We start from the raw sequence: 18,563 nt of genomic DNA on the forward strand, positions 1-18,563 counted from the left end.
AACAGTTGGTGTGACTAGGCAGAAAGTTTAAATATGGTAATTTTTAAGTACTGAATTTCATCAATTATAAGACTCAGATTTTTTCCTGTTTTGAATATTTTTATGTTTGGATGTGGCTTGTAGTATATGGCATGTCATAGTTTATTTTTTTTCTTTCTCAGTGATACTTTGTCTTACAGTTGTTGACATCTTAGTTTCATCAAAATATGATTTTTGATATGAAATTTTGTAGGATGTTCATTCAGGCATTCTTTACTTATTGATCATCTACTTTGTGCCTGTAATTTATTGGCTCATTGCATGTATTACATTTGTTGCATACATTATAAATGCATTATATTCAAGGCTCTTAGTTATAATGCATAAGGTAGATCTTTTTCCTTTATGCTACATTAATGCATTGATATTAATCAGACCTAACTCCATGAATTTAAAATCAGTTACTGTCAAAGTTCAGTAGTTCTTGGCACTGGCTACATGTTAACATCACCTGCACAGTTTTCTAAACTCTCCTCAGGTCTGCTCTAGTTGCTCTAGACTTGGGGCCCACACGTTAGGAATCTTTAGAAGCTCCCCAAGCTTTTAAATCCTAATGTGCAGCCTGGGTTAGGAACTTTGTCCTTCATTCAAGTCAGATACTCTCAAGATTATATAGTTTTTTGCATAGTTGAGAAATATTTGGCATTTTGTTTTATAGTAAACAATTTTTGTGTCTCATAATGATCATAATTGCGAACATGAAACTCTCCCTTGTAAAGCAGGCGTGGATAACACTAAAACCATGATACACAAGAAAATAATTTTTCCTAAAACATCATCACTTAGTGTGTCATCAAATAATGGACAACCTGCATTCAGTTCTTACTTGTTCAGACCATGTTGTTTGGAGTGAGCACCACAGTGAGATCAAGAATGCTGATGAGCCCTGCCGGGCGTGGCTCAGCGGTTAAGCGTCGACCTAGGATCCAGGCGATCAGGGTTCAATTCCCAGTCAGGGCACATGCCTGGGTTGCGGGCTCGATCAATGACTCTCTCATCATTGATGTTTCTACCTCTCTCTCCCCCTCTCCTTTCCTCTGTCTGAAATCAATAAAGATATATTTAAAAAAAAAAAAAAAGAATGCTGATGAGGTGTAAAGCAGTAGCTATAAAATTGACAAGATGCCACAGCAACATACCTTTAATGTACCATAACCCTCTCAAGGAATGTCTGTCCACTAAGGGGAAAAACCCAAGATATCATTTCCTTGGAATCTTCTTTCCTTGGCGGAGAGAACTCTGCTAATTTGGGACTGACCCTAAGCATACCAGCGGGACAGCGTAATTGCTCTCGACCTTCTGGCTAGTGCAGTAGAACGTGATTCTCGTCAGGCCACAACAGGGATCAGAATAGTATTTCATGGGCGGCAGCTTGGAGAAGAAAGGACCCTTTCAGTTCTCGGCCGGACCACTTGCAAACTTGGTAATCTTGTACAAGTTACTGAACTCTACAAGTCTCTTGTTTCCTGATATGCACAGTTGGGATAACACCAACTTGGGCTATCGTATATTAGCATATGCAAACAAGGAGCACTAATGAGCAGCCAGCACAATAGCAATGATGGTTACTCCTGGTCCTTCCTTCTTGCTGCTCTTAGCTCGCTACAAAAAGTCAGGAGATGGTGTTCACCAGTATCGTCAAGGCAGCATAGACCATTAACCCGTTCCAGCCTACCTCACCTGTGGGGTGCAAGGTCAAGGCATGGGATCCATTTTTAAACAATAGCTTAGCCCCTTTTGGGTTCATTGGGTTTAATCAGTAACAGAATTTTTTAAATTCATAGAACTTTTGTTCTATCCAGTGTTCTCATAGCTGAGTAACAATGTCCTAAAATATTCTCACTTCAAACATCTTCTTTCCACCAAAAACAACCCTCACCCAAGGCCAAGGGCTGGCTGGGAGCCTGCTGTGTGTCCCTTCAACTAGAGAGAACCATGGGTCCTTTGACTAAGGCCCAGGCTGCTGATAAGATTAACAGCCTGCAATTGCCACTGCTCAATCGCAGTGGTGACCCTGTGGGTATGGGGCAAGAGGGTTGTGTACATGTCAACACGGCAGGAAATATGGAAGGGAACCTCCAGGAAGGAAGCATGGGAATCCTGGGCCCTTTCCTGAAAGCCCAGAAGTCCCAGCTCAGTTTCATTAGTCTCAGCCCCACCCACCCCAGATTCCACCCAACACCTACACCTTTGAGCACAGCCTGCCCAGGGTCAGATAACAGTGGCCATCTCCCAAAGGCCCTGTGTTCTGTTTGGATCATAAACTCTTTCTACCACCCACACGAATGAATCTCAATTGTGCTTTTCACTTTGTGAAAAAGAAATGTGACATGGACAGAAACTCCCTACAGATGTGTCACTATAGACCAGTTCTCGCCTCACTTCTTGTGCTAACATATCCTGGCAGATGGGCCTCATGCAAACAGGGGCCGGCCTTAGGTGAACTCTCAGCCCTCGGCTAAGCCACTGTTCTTTCCTTCTTCAAGTCAAGGAAAGAAAGTTCAGGCCGATAGGTCATCTCCAAGTGGAGAGCACTCAGTCCCTGAGAACCGCGGTACTGAGTTGCAATCCCCGCTGGTCACCTGTGGCTACTCACTTAACGTCTCTGAGCTGTTTTCTCATCACTGAATGGGATCTAAGAATACCCACTGAATAGTGTGTGCAGATTTTTGTGGGGATTGAATGAAGTGATGTAAATGAAGTAGCTGGCACAGTGGTGACGGTTATTATTAAATTGTAATTTAATCTCTATTTGAAACTTGAGTAAACATTTGAAAGGGGTCAGCAATTTGCTATTGAAAAGCAGTTGAATTTTAAAAAATAAAATAGCTTAAAAATGGAATATATCACCTTCCTGGAAAATAATCCTTCAGACCCTGTTGTGGGTCAGGCCGTGGCTGGGTGGGTCACAGCGTCCGCAGGCATCACGGGTTGCAGCGAGGGGTCGGAGGCTGCAAAGTCCCAGGCAGCCTGATGCCCAGCCTGACCTTAGGTGCGCTCCAGTCCAAGAAGGCGGGATGGGTGGGCGCGACTCGGCCCTCCCAACGTTTCCTTTCCTTTGCCTACCCCCGATTCCTATTAGCCCTGGTGCTGGGCTCCTGGATGAGGGCCGTGTGCTAACTTGAAATAAATGGCTAAAAAGCGGGAACTTGACAGCGAAGCCAAGTCAAACACCACTGTGCAAACCTATCCTGAGTTGCCCTGAGGTGTTTCCAAAAGCAAAGCAAACACTATAAATGAACAGCATGCTCTAATTCTCTGCCCTGGGGGAACAGCATGGGAACACAGGGAGACTGTTTGAGGCTGGGGCAGGCTTCTGGGCTCCTCGCTGCACACGGGGTCACTCGGAGACCCCGTGGTTTCCCCTGTTGCCCCCCACTTTGTGAGGATGTTGCTCTGCTTTGGACACCCAGCAGCCTTGAAGTGACTACTCACCTAGGAAGCAGTAAATCGTTTTGGCTTTGCCCCCACTGATGCTCTGAGCTGTAATAAGTCACTAGCTTGTCTTCGACTCCAGCAGCCCATCTAGAATCAATATTTGTTGTCCACGTGTCTAGATCCATGATTTTCAACTTTACCATGCATAAGATTCACCCAGCCTGGGGCCGTGGCTGACATAAAAATACAAATTCCCAGGCCCACCTCCTCAAATTCTGATTCAGTGTCTCTGGGTCTGGGCCTTAGAAACTCCTTTTTTTTTTTTTTTTACCTCTCTCTCTTTTGTTAAGCTTTATTTCAATTACAGTTTACATTCAATGTTATTTTGTATTAGTTTCAGGTGTACAGCACGGTGCTTAAACAATCACGCACTTTACAAAGTGATCTCCCTGATATTTCTGGTACCTACCTGGCATCTACATAGTTATTACAATATTACTGACTATATTCCCTATGCTGTACTATACATCCTGTGACGATTCTGTGACTACCAAGTTGTACTTCTTAATCCCTTCATCTTTTTCATCCAGTCCCCCAACCCCCTCCCCTGTGATAGCTGTCAGTCTGTTCTCTGTATCTATGAGTCTGTTTCTATTTTGTTTGTTAGTTTATTTTCACATATAAGTGAAATCATATGATACTTGTCTTTTCACTGACTGACTTATTTCACATAGCATAATACCCTCTAGGTCCATCCTTGTTCTTGCAAATGGTAAGATTTCATTGTGTGTTTTTTATGGCCGAGTAATATTCCGTTGTACATATGTACCACAGCTATTTTATCCACTCATTTATTGATGGGCACTTGGGTTGCTTCCAGATCTCAGCTATTGTAAAACGAATGCTGCAGTGAACATTGGGATACATATATTCTTTCAAATTAGTGTTTTGGGTTTGTTTGGATAAATACCCAGATTGGAATTACATAAGACAGCTCCATTTTTTATTTTTTGGGGAACCTCCATACTGCTTCCTGTAGTGGCTGCCCCAGTCTGCATTCCCGCCAACAGTGCACGAGGGTTCTCTTTTCTCCACACCCTCGCCAGCACATGTTGTTTGTTGATTTATTGATGATAGCCATTCTGACAGGTCTGAGCTGATATCTTACTGTGGTTTTAATTTATTTCTCTGGTAATTAGTCACATTGAGCATCTTTTCATGTCTTTTGGCCACCTGTGTGTCTTCTTTGGAGAAGTATCCATTCAGGTCTTCTCCCCATTTTTTAATTGAATTGTTGGGGGTTTTTTGGTGTTAAGTTGTATGAGTTCTTTTATAAATTTTGGATATTAACCCCTTATTGGATGTATCATTGGAGAATATCATCTCCCATTAAGTAGATTGCCTTCATTTTGTTGGTGGTTTCTTTTGATGTACAAAAACTTCTTAATTTGATGTAGTCCCATTTTTAAAAATATTATTTTTAGAGGGAATGGAGAGGGAGAGGAGAGGAACATCAATGTGAGAGCGAAACATCAATTGGCTGCCTCCTGCACACCCCCTACCAGGGACTGACCCCTCAACCTGGTCTGTGCCCTGCCCAGGAATCAAATCAGCAACCTTTTGGTGCACGGGACGATGCCCAGTCAACTGAGCTACACCAGCCAGGGCTGATGTAGTCCCATTTGTTAATTTTTTCTTTTGTTTCCCTTGCCCGAGGAGATAATCAGAAAAAAATATTGCTAAGAAAAATGTCAGAGATTTCGTTACCTGTGTTTTCTTTGAGTCGTACATTTAAGTCTTTATCCATTTTGAGTTTATTTTTGAATATGGTGTAAGAAAGTGGTCTATTTTCTTTTTTTTTTTTTGCATGTATCTGTCCAATTTTCCCGGCATCATTTATTGAATAGACTGCCTTTACCCCATTGTATGTTCTTGCCTCCTTTGTAAAATATTAATTGGCCATATAGGCGTGGGTTTATTTCTGGGCTCTCTATTCTGTTCCATTGATCCATATGTCTGTTTTTATGCCAGTACCATGCTGTTTTGATTACTGTGGCCTTGGAGTATAGTTTGACATCAGGTAGTGTGATTCCTCCAACTTTGTTCTTCTTTCTCAAGATTGCTGAGGCTATTTAGGGTCTTTTATGGTGGAACCCACATTTAACAAACAACCCTAAAGATACTGAAACAGGTCGGCCTCAGGTTCACCTTTAGAAACTCTAAACACATATAAAACAACTAGATTCTACCCCTAATCTTGTTGGGTTAACATCCAAAATGGACTCAATCCCTAATGAGTAATTCTGTGCGGGAACCCGGGCCCCTAGAGAAAAGCAATTGTATTTGTGCACTTTTTAAGTAAATACTTTTTGAGTGGTCTTAGTTCCTGAATTGCACTCTGGGGGCAGAAACACAGATATGTCACCACCTTGGCCATCAAAAAGCCTAATTAATCTATCTGGAGCAATGTCTTATTAGGGAAACACCAGCGAATTAGAGAGGCAGCCAGGACTTGGGGGTGGAAGGACTTAACACCATAGCACCACTCTCAGGGCTGGAACCAGAAAGACATCAGGGAATCCATTCCATGGGACAAACATGGACTGAGACCTGTGTACCGGCACAGTGACCCAATGGACAGCAGCTTCACTGTGAGGAGTGGGAAGGGCCCGCTGGACAGAGGAGGGGAAGGAAGAGAGCTGTCTGCCCAGGGAGTGGTAGAGCAGGGCAGAGAAGGGCATGGCTGGGAGATGCGGCCTTGGGAACCTCATCAGTAGTAAGATATTGCTTGTTATGGGGTGAGGAGGGGTGTTGAAAATTCAGGTAGAGTTTAGTCTTGATTAAATAGGTAAAAGTCTTGGTTAAATGGATTTCTTAGTAAGAGCATAATATTAAGAAAAGGGCTTCTGGGACAGAAGAGAAAGCTGCCGGGACAGGCACAGTGGGAGATGAGATGAGCTGCGAGGCTGGGAGCTGCCACGGGTGGATTCCACAGAGTTCCGTGGATTTCAGTGTTAGCAGAGAATTGGGGGTGCAGTGGGTTGAGGAGTGTCCTCCGCCCCAAATTCATGTCCCTCCTAGAACCTCAGAATGTGACCTTATTTGGAAATAGGGCCATTGCAGCTGTAATTAGTAGAGACAGGATGAGGTCCTACTGGAGTAGGGTGGACTCTTAATCCAACATAACTGGTGTCCTTGTAAGACAAGGAGAAAAGACACAGACACAGAGGGGTGATGACAAACAGGTCTGGGGGACGCGTCTGCGACCAAGGAACACCAAGGATTGCGGGCAACCACCAAGGAGCGGGGAGAGAAGCCCGGACAGATTGTCCCGCTGAGCCCCGAGAAGGAACCAGCCCTGCCGACTCTGCTACTGGACATTTAGCCTCCTGAACAGAGAGAATAAATTTCTGTGGTTTTAAGCCACTCAGCTTGCGTTTGCTACAGCAGCCCCGGGACATGAGTGCAGGGGGCCCGAGGAAGGTGAGGAGGTGAGGACCGGTGTCTGGGAGTGAAGGATGGCAGGGCCCTGTCCCCACGGAGTCCAGCAGGCATCTCCCTCCAAGTGTCCACAGAGGACAAGGGGCCGAGTCCCCCTCCCCCTGCTGCCCTCCCTCCTCCAGGGAGCCCTTAGGGCAGCCGCCACCGCTCCGCACGCCTGCGCCCCTCGCTCCCCAGCCCGTGTATTTCCACACAGACGTCCCGGTAGCCGCGTGCTTAGTAGAGGAGTAGAGGTTTCTGAGCCGCCTCTAGAAATTAAAGATTGTTTTTCTGATTATTAAATGTGCACCAAATGATTAAGAGCAGGCGTTGTTTTTACATTTAGGTATTGGATTGTTTCAAGGAGAAAACACAACACCCACGTTTTCCCCACAAAATTATCGTCCTGAGTTTCCCCTATAAATTCAGAACAGACGAAGGCTGAAAACAGAAGAGCTCATGCAAACGAAAACTCTAAAGGCTAGTTTCCCATGAGTTTCAGGGTTCCCTGACCCCCAAACCCGTGTGTGTTATGTCACTTACTTCTTGAGGCTTGCCACTATGAATATCATCCCCCCAACCACCCAATGACATTTGCTAAAGGCAACCGCACAAAGGTTTTCCTTCTGCCAGGCTCACTGAGACGATGCAAATCAGGGAAAAAGGCGCCTCCAGGTGGACGGACTGTAAAAAGACAGCCTTGTCCTGGTGGCCCAGTTACAAAGTGTTCCTGCTGAATGAGCCACTCTGATGCAAAGGACATGACCCCTGGGCACGGGGCAAGGCTTGCCCAGCTGAGCCCTGGCTGGGTTTCAGCCCCCACGAGGCCCACTCTTGCATGGGGGTGACGCTGAGCCAACCCAGAACACGGGTCTGTTTGATCACCTCTCTGTTGGAGCTGAAGGACCCGGCGAAGGGGCACTCCCACCTTTCTCGGGGCTCCTCCTGTGGCAGCTCATTTCTGTGGATGTGTCTGCTCCCGGGTGGAGGGAAGAAAGCTTGGTGACACTGTCAGTCTTACCCAACTTCACGTTCCCTTCACCAAACAGTGCTCTGTCACAGCACACGCCTGCCACAGGTTTGTCAAATTTAAATGCACGTATCCAATTTGAGACTGGAAATCTCTCATTTTACTCAACCAACCAGCCACCATACAAGTATTTTCCCCCTTGGTTCCTGTTGGTCTTTAATAGCCAAATCCGGACAAGAGAAGTAAACTAGAATTCCATGCAGAAGGAATTCTACATGGACCAGAGGACAGGCCGTATTATTACCATCATTACTGTCAGTTTGCTTTTTGCTTCTCTCTCCGTACACACTTCCACTGGCTCACGGAAGCATCCCCTCCCTGTCAGCAGTGTCACTCTGTGCTGTCACCACCATTCCAGTGGCCGAGGCTGAAGATTGACCACCACGGAGAAGCATTACTCCCGTCCACTTCCTTCCCTACGGCCCTGGAAGCAGCAAAGGAAATGAAACCACGGCCCCCATTAGGCCGCCCCATGATCGTGCCCCTGGAATAACATCCACGCTGCTGGCAGCAGACCGGGGGCTCAGCTCATAACTCAGCCCTTGGAAGGTGGAAAATGCAGGTGTCTCCACGCATGTGGGACCCCGGTGGGGGCCGTTAAGGTGACAGATGTGACCTGCGATGGGGAACAACGTCTCAGTTACACGGCGATGAAATGAGTGATTTCTCAGCCCCGCTCCGGCTTTCCCGGGCTTAGGTCAGGCCTTTAAGGTGATTTGTGCGAAGCTTTGAAGTCCGGTGTTTTCACAGCTCGCGCTGGGCCTGCCCGAGTTTGCCGAAGGATAAGAGTTGCTGGAGATATGAAAGGTCAACCTGAAGGGAAGAGAGAAGTACACAGACGCCGAGCCGCTTCCTCTTGGAAAGCCAAGAAAACCTGTTCTCTGCGGCTCTTTTCCTTCCTTCTTGATTGGGTGGGAAGGAGCCCTGAGTGAATGGGGGGCATTTGCTCGCAGGGCTCCGGGTCAGGTGGTTTAAACCAGGAAGGGGGGGCAGAGGATGCTTGGTGGAGGTGCCCTGCCACCTCTGTGCCCTGAACTCCCCCCTGGTTCTAAATCGGCAGGAACCTGCCCCCAGTTGGAAGGCTGCTCAGTCTGCTTCGATGGGGCATGGCTGCTGTAATGAGTCACCACGAAGGAGGCCTGAAACCGCAGGACTTCAGCCTCTCACAGTTGTGGAGGCCAGAAGTCCCAAGTGAGGTGTCGGTAGGGCCATATGCCCTCCGCAGAGTCTTCCAGCCTCTGGTGGCTGCCGCACACCTTGGCGTTCTTGGCTTATAGCCACGTCACCACAGTCTGTCTCCATCTTCACGTGACCTTCTCTCCTGCGTGTCCCCTCTCATCAGGACACCAGCCATAGATTTGGGGCCCAACCTAAGCTAATACGACCTCATTTTAACTTGGCTACACCTTCAAAGACACTGCTTCCAAAAATGATAGCATTCTGAGGTTTTAAGGGGCCACTATTCCACCCACCGCAGGAACTCGCTGGTTAATTCTTCCTAATAGCGTTCTTGCTGCCCTGATAAAACCCCCAGCACAGAGTGGGTGATCGATCCGCCAGAGCAAGGTGCCGCCTCGCCCTCCCTCCCAGAATGTACCCTGTTCGTCTGAAGGTTGTACGTTTTCATAACAGGCTTACAGAGGCCGGCGGCTCCTGCACACGCTGGCCTGCAGCGTTTGCTCGGCTCAGCTGCATGCCCCTTCCCGAACAGCCCCCCTCCCCGGTCTTTTAGGGCCATTCGCGTATTTGTTTATGCCCCTTCGTGTTCCAAAAGGGATTTCAGGCAGATGGTTTTTATGGCCTACCTGAATGGACACAGCAAGATCCTGTGGCAAATGCAGTCTTGTCCACAAACATAAATGTCCACGAAACCAACATGAAGAACCCCAAAGGCACTTGGCAGGTGAGGTGCCAGTGTTAGGTCTGACAGCGGGCCCCTCTCCTATTTCCGTTGCGTCGCCGAAGCAGCCGTTCCTGGCCGTCCCGCGCTCGCAAGCTGCGTGTGTGCTTTCTCAGTTCCCGGGGAACCTCTTTCTGGGAGAGGCTCTTGCCGAGAAAAGAGGCTTCAATTTTAAGAGCTGACAGTAGAGATTAAAGTGCCTGGTTTCAGGGCACAGACCTCAGAAGGGAGGTTGAGAGTGAAGTCCATCAGGGCACTGGGGGGACCCTCGTTCATGGGCTGAGCATGTACCCTGCAGTCCATGCAACCCGAATTAGTTTGCTGGACTAGGGGCTCCGGGAAGATCATGATGGAGAGAAAGGTCTTCCTCTGGCTCAAATTTATTTTCCTTTTACCTTAAATAATAGAATTAGAAAGATTCGGCTTTGCTGCTGTCCAAAGTCATGTCAAGAAAGTGTGTGTCTGTGTGCTTGCACATATGTGCATGTGTCCATGGTTGCCTGTGCACACATGTTCTCGTGCACTCAGGAGCATGTGTGTGTGAATGGGGTGGGGACAGGAAGCAGAGGGGGAGGGCACAAAGGCCTCCACACTTATCACACTGAGTATCCAGAGCGTTGCCCTCCTGTTGGAAAAAGGCCTGGAGGTTCTGAGCGTGTCTCAGGAGCCTGACTCCCTCATCCATGTACTCACTGATCTGTGGCAACTGATCCCAGCAAAGTACTCCCGGTCCCTGAGCTGTTGTGGACATAAGCTGGGGCTGGGAGCAGAGAGAAGACTTCCAGAGAACTGGGCTTGGGGCCCGCACTGTTCGTTCAGGCAGAGCCTCGCCTTTCCCCGCGCTCACAGAGCTGCCTTTCCTGACAGCTCCGGGGGGCTGGCAACTCCAGGCTGGCGGCCCATGGAGGAAAGAACTTGGGGCTTGTGTCAGAGGCCAGGGCAAGGCCCAGATCTTTCTATGACCAGCTGTGAGGACTGGACAAGATGCCTGGAGATGATAGCAGATGCCTCACCACGCTGTCTGATTAAATAACAGCCTGTGTAAAAGTACTTAGTAAATTACAAGGCGTGAGGCACCCAAAGGTGTGACATGCGACATCTCTGGACCTTCTCTGTGTTTAGGGAGTAACAATCGGAGAGTCCAGGACAGGTTGGGCCTTTGTCTGGGCTGGCAGGTGGGTGACCCGGCCGTCGTCTCCAGCCCCGCCCGGGGCTACCCTGCTCACCAGGGCTCGCTCCAGGAAGCTCACCTCCCCCGTGGGCCTGGATTTGGCATTTGGCTCTCAGAATGAGCTAAAATAGAGGTAGGAGGAAAGTGTCATTTTGACTGATATCTGAGAACGTTTATTCCAGTGACGCTCCTTACATGTAAACTAGTGGAATGTTAGGAGACCACACTGGGGGAGGCGGCCCGACTCAGCACGACTAATAGAAGACCAGTGTGCTGTGTGTGTGTGTGTGTGTGTGTTCTGTTGTGTTAAAATGCACATAACATAAAACTTACCATTAAAACACACACACACCATTTTAGCCATTTCTAAGCGCACAGTTTAAAGCATCAAATATATTTACATTGTTGTGCAACTATCACCACCACCCATCCCCAGAACTTTCTCACCTTCCCAAACTGAAACTATCCTCGCTAAGCACTAACTCCCCACCCCCTCGTCCCTCAGCGCCTGGCAGCCATTCTACCTTCTGTCTCTAGGAATCTGACTATTCTAGGCGCCTTTTATATGTAGAATCATGCAACATTTGACCTTGTGTGTCTGGCTGGGCATAAATAATGTCCTCAGTGTTTACCCATGCCGCAGCAGGTGTCAGAATCCCCTTCCTGTTGAAGGCTGAGTAATATTCCACGGTATGGATAGAGCACATTTTCTTGTCCATTCATCCCTTACTGGGCACTTGGGTTGTCTCTGCCTTTTTGCTATCGTGAACAGTGCTGCTAAGAAATGGGTGTACAAATAGCCTGGCTCCCCACTTTCAATTCTTCTGATTTCTTTATATTTTAAGACATAATTTTTTGGTTGTCACTTATTAGATGACCCCTGGGAGCCTTGGTTGGGAAGTTACTGGTATCCACCTCATCCAAAAGGTAAAATCTTCCTGTGTCCAGAGTACAAAAGAGCAATTAGCAAATACAGGATCCTGACACCATGACTGCTGCTGAGACTGTCAGCTGAATTATGCTCACCAGAAAAGTGGAAGGGAGGCCGTATTTCACTAGTGTGCTTGAATTTCAGAAACTCCCCATTCCGCACCAACCAGCATTAGCCAAAATATTCACACCCCGACAGCCCCAAAGGAGCCCCCCCTGAGCTAAGGTGCGCCCCGCCATCGACTTTTCTAGTCTCTGTTTGCAAATGCCCTCACTAAGGAAAGCTCCGATTCTCTTGCCAAGCAGACTGTGAACGCTATTAACCCTAGTTATTTATGAAGGGTTATTTCAAGAAAATGTTATAATTCCCAGTAGATGGCGAATGAGCTGTTCTCCCACAGTGGGCTGTGTGGCTTCAGGACAGTCACTGGGTTTGCCTTTGTTGTCACTGTGTGGTCACTTATCTCAGGATGAAAGGGTGTCCCAAGGCAGCCTGAGGGGCAGCTTCAGAAAACAAAACCAAGCATGAGATTAAGAAGGCATCTCGCTTTTGCTTTGTATTTGGAACTGCTTGACTGCTGCAGTTGCTGATACAGCATCTTTTGCTCTCGATTTAACCTGTATTCAAGTGTCACTGTTGACAGATGAGATTTTTCTGGTCCTCATGAAAACCTCTCTCACTCCACATAATAGAAATAGTAGGAAGTAATAGTGAGCCACAGAGATCCCTAGCTGTTATGGATTGAATTCTGTCCCCTGAAAAGATATGTTCAAGTCCTCACCTGTGAATGTGACCGTATTTGGACATAGGGTCTTTGCAGATATCATCAAGTTAAGACGACTGTTGTCCCTATAAGAGGAAAAGCCATATGAAGAGAGACACACAGGGAGAACCCCATGTGACGACAGAGGCACAGCTGTAAGCCAAGGAACCCAAGGGCTGCCAGCCACCACCAGAAGCTGGAAAAGGCAGGAAAGGATTCTATTTAGAGTCGGGGCCCTGCTGACACCTTGGTTTTGGACTTCTGGCCTCCAAACTGTGAGGCAATACATTTCTGCTGTCTCTAGCCACCCAGCTTGAGGTCCATTGCTTCAGCAGCCTCAGGGAAAGAACACACGAGCCAAATTTTAAGGCTCCTTACCTGGTTAAAAGTAATAGTCCTCTAAATCTGATTTTGCAATTCATTTTTATGTCAAAAATTATGATCTTGAACTCCCCAAATACGAGGCTTTAAAATCCAGAATCTAGTGGCCAGGGTTAGAAACTTTCCTGCTCACCAAGCACCCTGTTGCTTACAGGTGCTGGACTTCAATAAATATTTGATGAATGAAGGATGAGTCAATACCTTTATACTCAGACTGAGTCACACAGTGTCCTTGCCCAGATAAGTTTCTTTTGTCCATCAGTAGCCACAGGCCAGGGCCAAGGGCCTGGGAGGTTTCATACCTCAGCCCAGAACAGGAATGAATTGTTCCAGAGAAAATCCAGATTAATGAAAGTTTAACAAAAAGTCTACAAAACATTACGTCCACTTCATTCATTGTTAAATGTAGCATCCCTAAAAGTATCATATTTTTAAAACATTTGGGACTTGCATTTTCTCTCTCTGCAGAATTTCCTGAGTATACACGCTGAGTGCCAAGAAATCAAAGGCAGTTGTACATTAAATGTATTATTTGCAGCCAAATCACCCCAAAGGCAAAGTTATATATTTTATTCCCAGAAAACCCCAGCATATAATTATAGACGGTGTGAGTGAATTTTACTATATATGGTATTTACTAAACAGAAGAGTTTGATATGGGCCTATGATGACCCTGAACTAAAGATCATTCTGCTTATGATGGTTACTCCCAGAGACGAACAGACTCTGCGTGGACTTGGGCTGTGGATCAGTCCTCAATCGGTAATATTTAACAGACACTCCGAACTCCTGCTCAGAGCTCCCAGCACTGCCACGAGACGCTCCCTTCCCTGCTATCACCATCCATTGCCAGGGACACAGGGACAGGCTCAATGGACCAACGAGACAGAGATGAACACTCCCGTCAAGTTAAATCATAGTTCTCAGCAATTCTGAGTCCCAGATGTCTGGAAGCTCACCTGTAGGGACTGGAGGCATCCCCCGCACGGCCTGGTTCCCTTGGCCACCCTTCGGTGCTGTCTGAACTTTCATAAGAACTATCCCCAGCGCTACTGGCAAACTTCTTGGATGTCCCAAGAAAGCCACCTTTTTAAGCATGTCTCTTATGTCCAACTCGTAGCAAAAAATCCCTCTTTCCACAGATGTCACCGAACTGCCCATATCTGCAGTTGTAGCCAAAAAACCCCGAACAGTTGCACATGGATCAGAATTCACCAGCATCATCCAGAGTCCAGGTTGAGAAACTCCGAGTTGCTCAATATGATGAAAGTCCAAAGCAGTGTGGGGACAACACCAGGTGACGAGCTCGGAGGAGGCCTGGCAGGCAGGGCAGCAAGGGGGCCACCGTGAGCCTTTAGTCATCGCAGGAAGTGGGCTGTTCGCTGGGGAGCCATGAACCAGGACGCAGAGGAGTGAGTGCGCACAGCCAAGGGACCCGGCGCAGGGATCATGGGCAGGGACCGGCGGGCTCACTGGGGACAGCCTTCAGTGCAGGCCTGACAGGGCTTTCTCCTGCCCGTCCTAGAGAGTGACCAGAGGGTGTCTTAGGGAGGAGATGACCATGCATAGATGTATCAGGCGTTTTTCTAAAGTACAGAAATGACATTTCTGGTTGGTCCTGAATGTCTGCCTTGGCCCAGCTGCTGCCTCATATCATGCACACGGGAGTTCACCATCCAGCCAAATGACATGTGTGCCACACACAGTCACTGTCTAGACACCCTTCTCTCAAATACCCGCGCCTTGAAGCCTCCAGTCAGTGGAGGAGGGAAGACAGGAGGGCGGCAGCTTCCCCGAGGAGCCTGCGCCGGTTCCAGAGCAGCCCCGCCGGTGCTGGCGAGGGAGCCGATGAGGCCAACGGGACCTAACGACCCCTGCGTGTGAGTCTGGGGAGGCTGCGAGCGGGGGGGTTTGGGGCTGACAGTCATTTGTCTCGGCGGCGCTGTGGGCAGGCGAGCACCCGCGGGCACAGCGGTCAGCACGCCCTCTGGGGAAGGGCCCGCGCAGCAGCTGAGTGCGGAGGCGGCGGCCCCTGATGAGCCGGGGGGACAAGGGTCTGGTTCCCGGGTGTCGGGCGGGCAGGGCTCTCTCACTGCTGGCCGGGCCCGGTCCGGGAGCAAGGGCCGGAGCTGCTGAGTGTTGTGACCGGGTCATCTTGGGGGCTGTGGGCACTGCCTCCTCTGTGCTCCGTGAGTGGTCAGAGCTTCCAGACTTGGGAGCCATGTCCTCCCCTTCCCCCCACCCCCTCCCCTAAAGCACGCCAGACATACACACACACACACACACACACACACACACACACACACTGGCAGGGGAGAAGGGGCGGGAAACTTACAGATCTCGCTTAATAAGGGTAAAAAATGGTACTGAAGAGAGGAAATCCCGTGCCATCTGATATGTGAGTTAATCCTGCAGCCACCTTGAGCCCCTCACCCCCAACAGCTGCCACGGTCTGCCCAGGATGGGCCGGAAGGCCCAGGCCTGCTGGGCGGGCCACAGGCAAAGTAAAAAGGGACCTGGGATTAGTGTCCTGAGAGGGTTCGGTAACCTTGGAGCCACTCGGGGCACTGGCTTTTGGCTGCACATTCCCGCCAAGAAATTTAATTCCTGCAGTTTTTAAGGGCAAAAATCTCTTAATCACTTGGTTTAGCTTTGAAGTCTTGGAAACCAGAGGACAGCCCCGTCTCTAGTTCTCCCAGCATCTAGGCTCTGGGCCGCTTCGGGGGACCCGGGAGTCGATTTACCTGCCCCAGTGATAAAACCGCAGTGCATGCGCCTCGCATTTGCTGGGTGCCTTTCTTACAGGGCTTGCAGGTTTTTACATCTGTTATCTCGGCATCTCCTAGACGGCTCTGGGAAGCAGCTGTTAGGATGCAGACAGCCAGGTGAGTCACGGAGGCTGAGCTGCTTGCCCCTAATTAGCCAGACCTGAAGCTGGCCTCCATTCTTATCTGGCTCCATCTGTTTTGCAAACATCTCTTAAGCTTACTGGGTTTTACTTACACCTCTGTAGGATGAGATTGGTGCTTCTTAAGCATCTGCAGAGAAACCCATAAAAAGGAAGAGACACAGATTCCTCTTTGGTGCCATAAAAATGTTACTATAAATGTTTCCTGTTTTCCAGCTAGTTTTGTTTTTTTTAAGATCGATAAAATTGAATGTTGACTTTTGTTTTTTAAAAATCACTTTCTTGCTCTGGCCAGGTGGCTCAGTCGGCTGGAGCCCTGCCTGTACACCAAAAGGTTGCAGGTTCGATTCCCAGTCAGGGCGCATACCCGGGTTGAGGGTTTGATCCCTGGTCAGGGCACATAACAGAGACAACTGATCGGTGTTTCTCTCTCACATCAGTGTTTCTCTCCCTCTCTCCCCCTTCCCCTCTAAAAAGCAATTTTAAAAAACATATCCTCTGATGAGGATTTTTTTAAAAAATCATTTTCTTGCTTAGATGAGAGAATGTCTTCCATGACACACAACACGAACCCCAAAGGCCTGTTTCCAGGGCTTCTGCCGATGTCTTGGTTAACACGCGGCGGGCAGTGTGGTGAGGAGCGGTTCCTGGCTGTGTCCCTGAGCGTCCCTCCGGCTGGGCCTAGGCCTGGGTTTGCGGGACTGCGGCGAGGAGCGCGCCCAGCAGCTGAGCGCATGCCCACGCCGCTCCTCTCCCAGCCCTGCTCTCATCTCCTCTCACAGACACTGATGAAGCCCAAGAGAGGGGACAGTTGGGTCTCAAAGGCTGCAACAAGCAGAAAACCAGCTGCTTTACGAGCCTCGCGACGGCTCCACGCCCGCAGGGAGGCTTCCCACTAGCTCCTCCGCTCCCCTCCTCGCCAGCCTTGTCTCCCACCCTCCTGGGCGGTCCCACCCTTTCCAGTCGTCTTACTCTGCTGCTTGTGTGGCCCACCACAATCTCAGTGACAAGTGTCCCGGTCTCCAGCCGCCATGTCCCATCCTTCCCAACTTCGCATCCACTGTCCACCGTTACACTCCTCTGTGCACACACTCGCCTTGCCTCTCTCCCTTTATTTTCTCTTAAGAAAACCCCCACTGATTGCAGTCCAGCCCTTGCCCACGCAGGGTGGGTCCTCACGGTGGCCCTGACTGCTGGAGAAGGCTGTCCAGGGCTGATGGTCCCCCTGTACTCTCATGACCATTCGCCTCACAGGGGCACCTGCTGACCAGTCCTGCCTCCCCAGTGACCATGGCAGCCCTCCCCTCTCCACTCAAACCTTCAACGCCTCCTCCCCGTCTTCCCTCCCAACACCACATCCTATCTCCCCGAGAAAATGGAGACAACCTGAGAACACCCACGAGTGCCCCTGCCTCGTCCCCTCGGCTCCCTGCATTGGTGTCCCTCCTGCCCTGGAAGGAGCCGTCCGTGCTCGGCCTGAGCCGGCCTCCCCAGAGCATCCCAGGGGACCATCCCTGTCCTCTATGCAAGGACATCTTTCCAACAGCATCAGTGTTTCCCTTCTCACTGGATCATCTCCGAAAGTATCCACCCAGGCTTCAGTTTCATCTTCAAAACAGCAACAAAAGTCCGCTCTCGACCACACTTCCCGCTGGCAGGGGCTCCTAACCAGTTTGTTCTTGGTGCTTGTTGTGGATGTTGGAGTTGATCACTGGACTGGCTGTTCTTTCTTGGATCCCTTTGGCAATCTAGCGAAGCCTACGCATCTCTTCTCCAAACAAGGCTTTCAAATATATAAAATAATACACAGGATCGTTAATGAAGTCAGTTAGATTGAAATACAATTATAAAAATATTTTAGAACCGTTTGTTCATAGTACTTTACATGCTTCTCTATGAACGTATCACATCACAGGACCTAGCAGGGCTCTTCCAGCTCCATAACTTTGAAATAGCGTCGGTGGTAGACGATCTCTCCAGGTATCCGGAGCACCTGTAATGCAAACTGCCAGCGATTTCTATCGGTGATAAAGTCGTAGGCACCGGTCATATTGCTGGAGGTGGCTGCCTCTGTTCACAGTACAAGGAAAGACTCGTTTTCAGCAAGAGATTGAAGTAAAACATACGACCTTTTTTTCCCATGCAGTTGACAGGTACCCTGAATTCTCTGGCCCCTGGGCCCCAGATTAAGAACTCCCATCCTACAACTGTTGCTTCAGTTCCTGGTTCCCCTGGATGGTCCGAGCCCTGGAAAGAATTCTCTGGGCTCATTCCCTTCTGCACCCCATCCCGATTCTCTGTTGAACCCATTCCGATCGCTCCACCGAAACTGCTTATCAAGGTCTCCACTTTCCTTCATGTTGTTGAGTCCAACGGTCATTTCTCAGTGCTCAGATGACACGATTTATCTGATGACCTGGCTTGACACAGTGGATCACTCTGTCCGACTTGGCACTTTTTGCCTCTCACCATGCTCCCTCTGGGTTGTCTGCTCCCCTCCCCCATCACTCTAATGTCTCACATTGGAGGGGCCCTGGAATCAGTCAGTGGTTCCTGCCCTTCCTTGTTGACGCTCTCTAGGG

At 49.0% G+C, this 18,563-nt stretch overlaps 2 protein-coding genes across 3 annotated transcripts in view; one reads left to right on the forward strand and one right to left on the reverse strand.

Annotated features, from left to right (window-relative positions):
• The window catches only part of CHAF1B (chromatin assembly factor 1 subunit B), a 371,302-nt gene that overhangs the window by 307,278 nt on the left and 45,461 nt on the right, over positions 1–18,563 (reverse strand). The gene's annotated exons all lie outside the window — the stretch shown is intronic.
• Positions 1–18,563, forward strand: part of CLDN14 (claudin 14) — a 53,792-nt gene that overhangs the window by 26,826 nt on the left and 8,403 nt on the right. Inside the window, exon 1 of one of the 2 annotated variants that reach the window (XM_081138636.1) lies at positions 14,621–14,953. The exons of the other annotated variant lie outside the window; for it this stretch is intronic. The gene's annotated coding sequence lies outside the window, so the exon portion shown is untranslated. Of the gene's footprint in view, positions 1–14,620; positions 14,954–18,563 lie in introns of those variants that run through there. 2 annotated transcript variants of the gene reach the window in all.

This window comes from Miniopterus schreibersii (genome assembly GCF_964146895.1).
Source record: "Miniopterus schreibersii genome assembly, chromosome: 5".
NCBI classification, from domain to species: domain Eukaryota; kingdom Metazoa; phylum Chordata; class Mammalia; order Chiroptera; family Miniopteridae; genus Miniopterus; species Miniopterus schreibersii.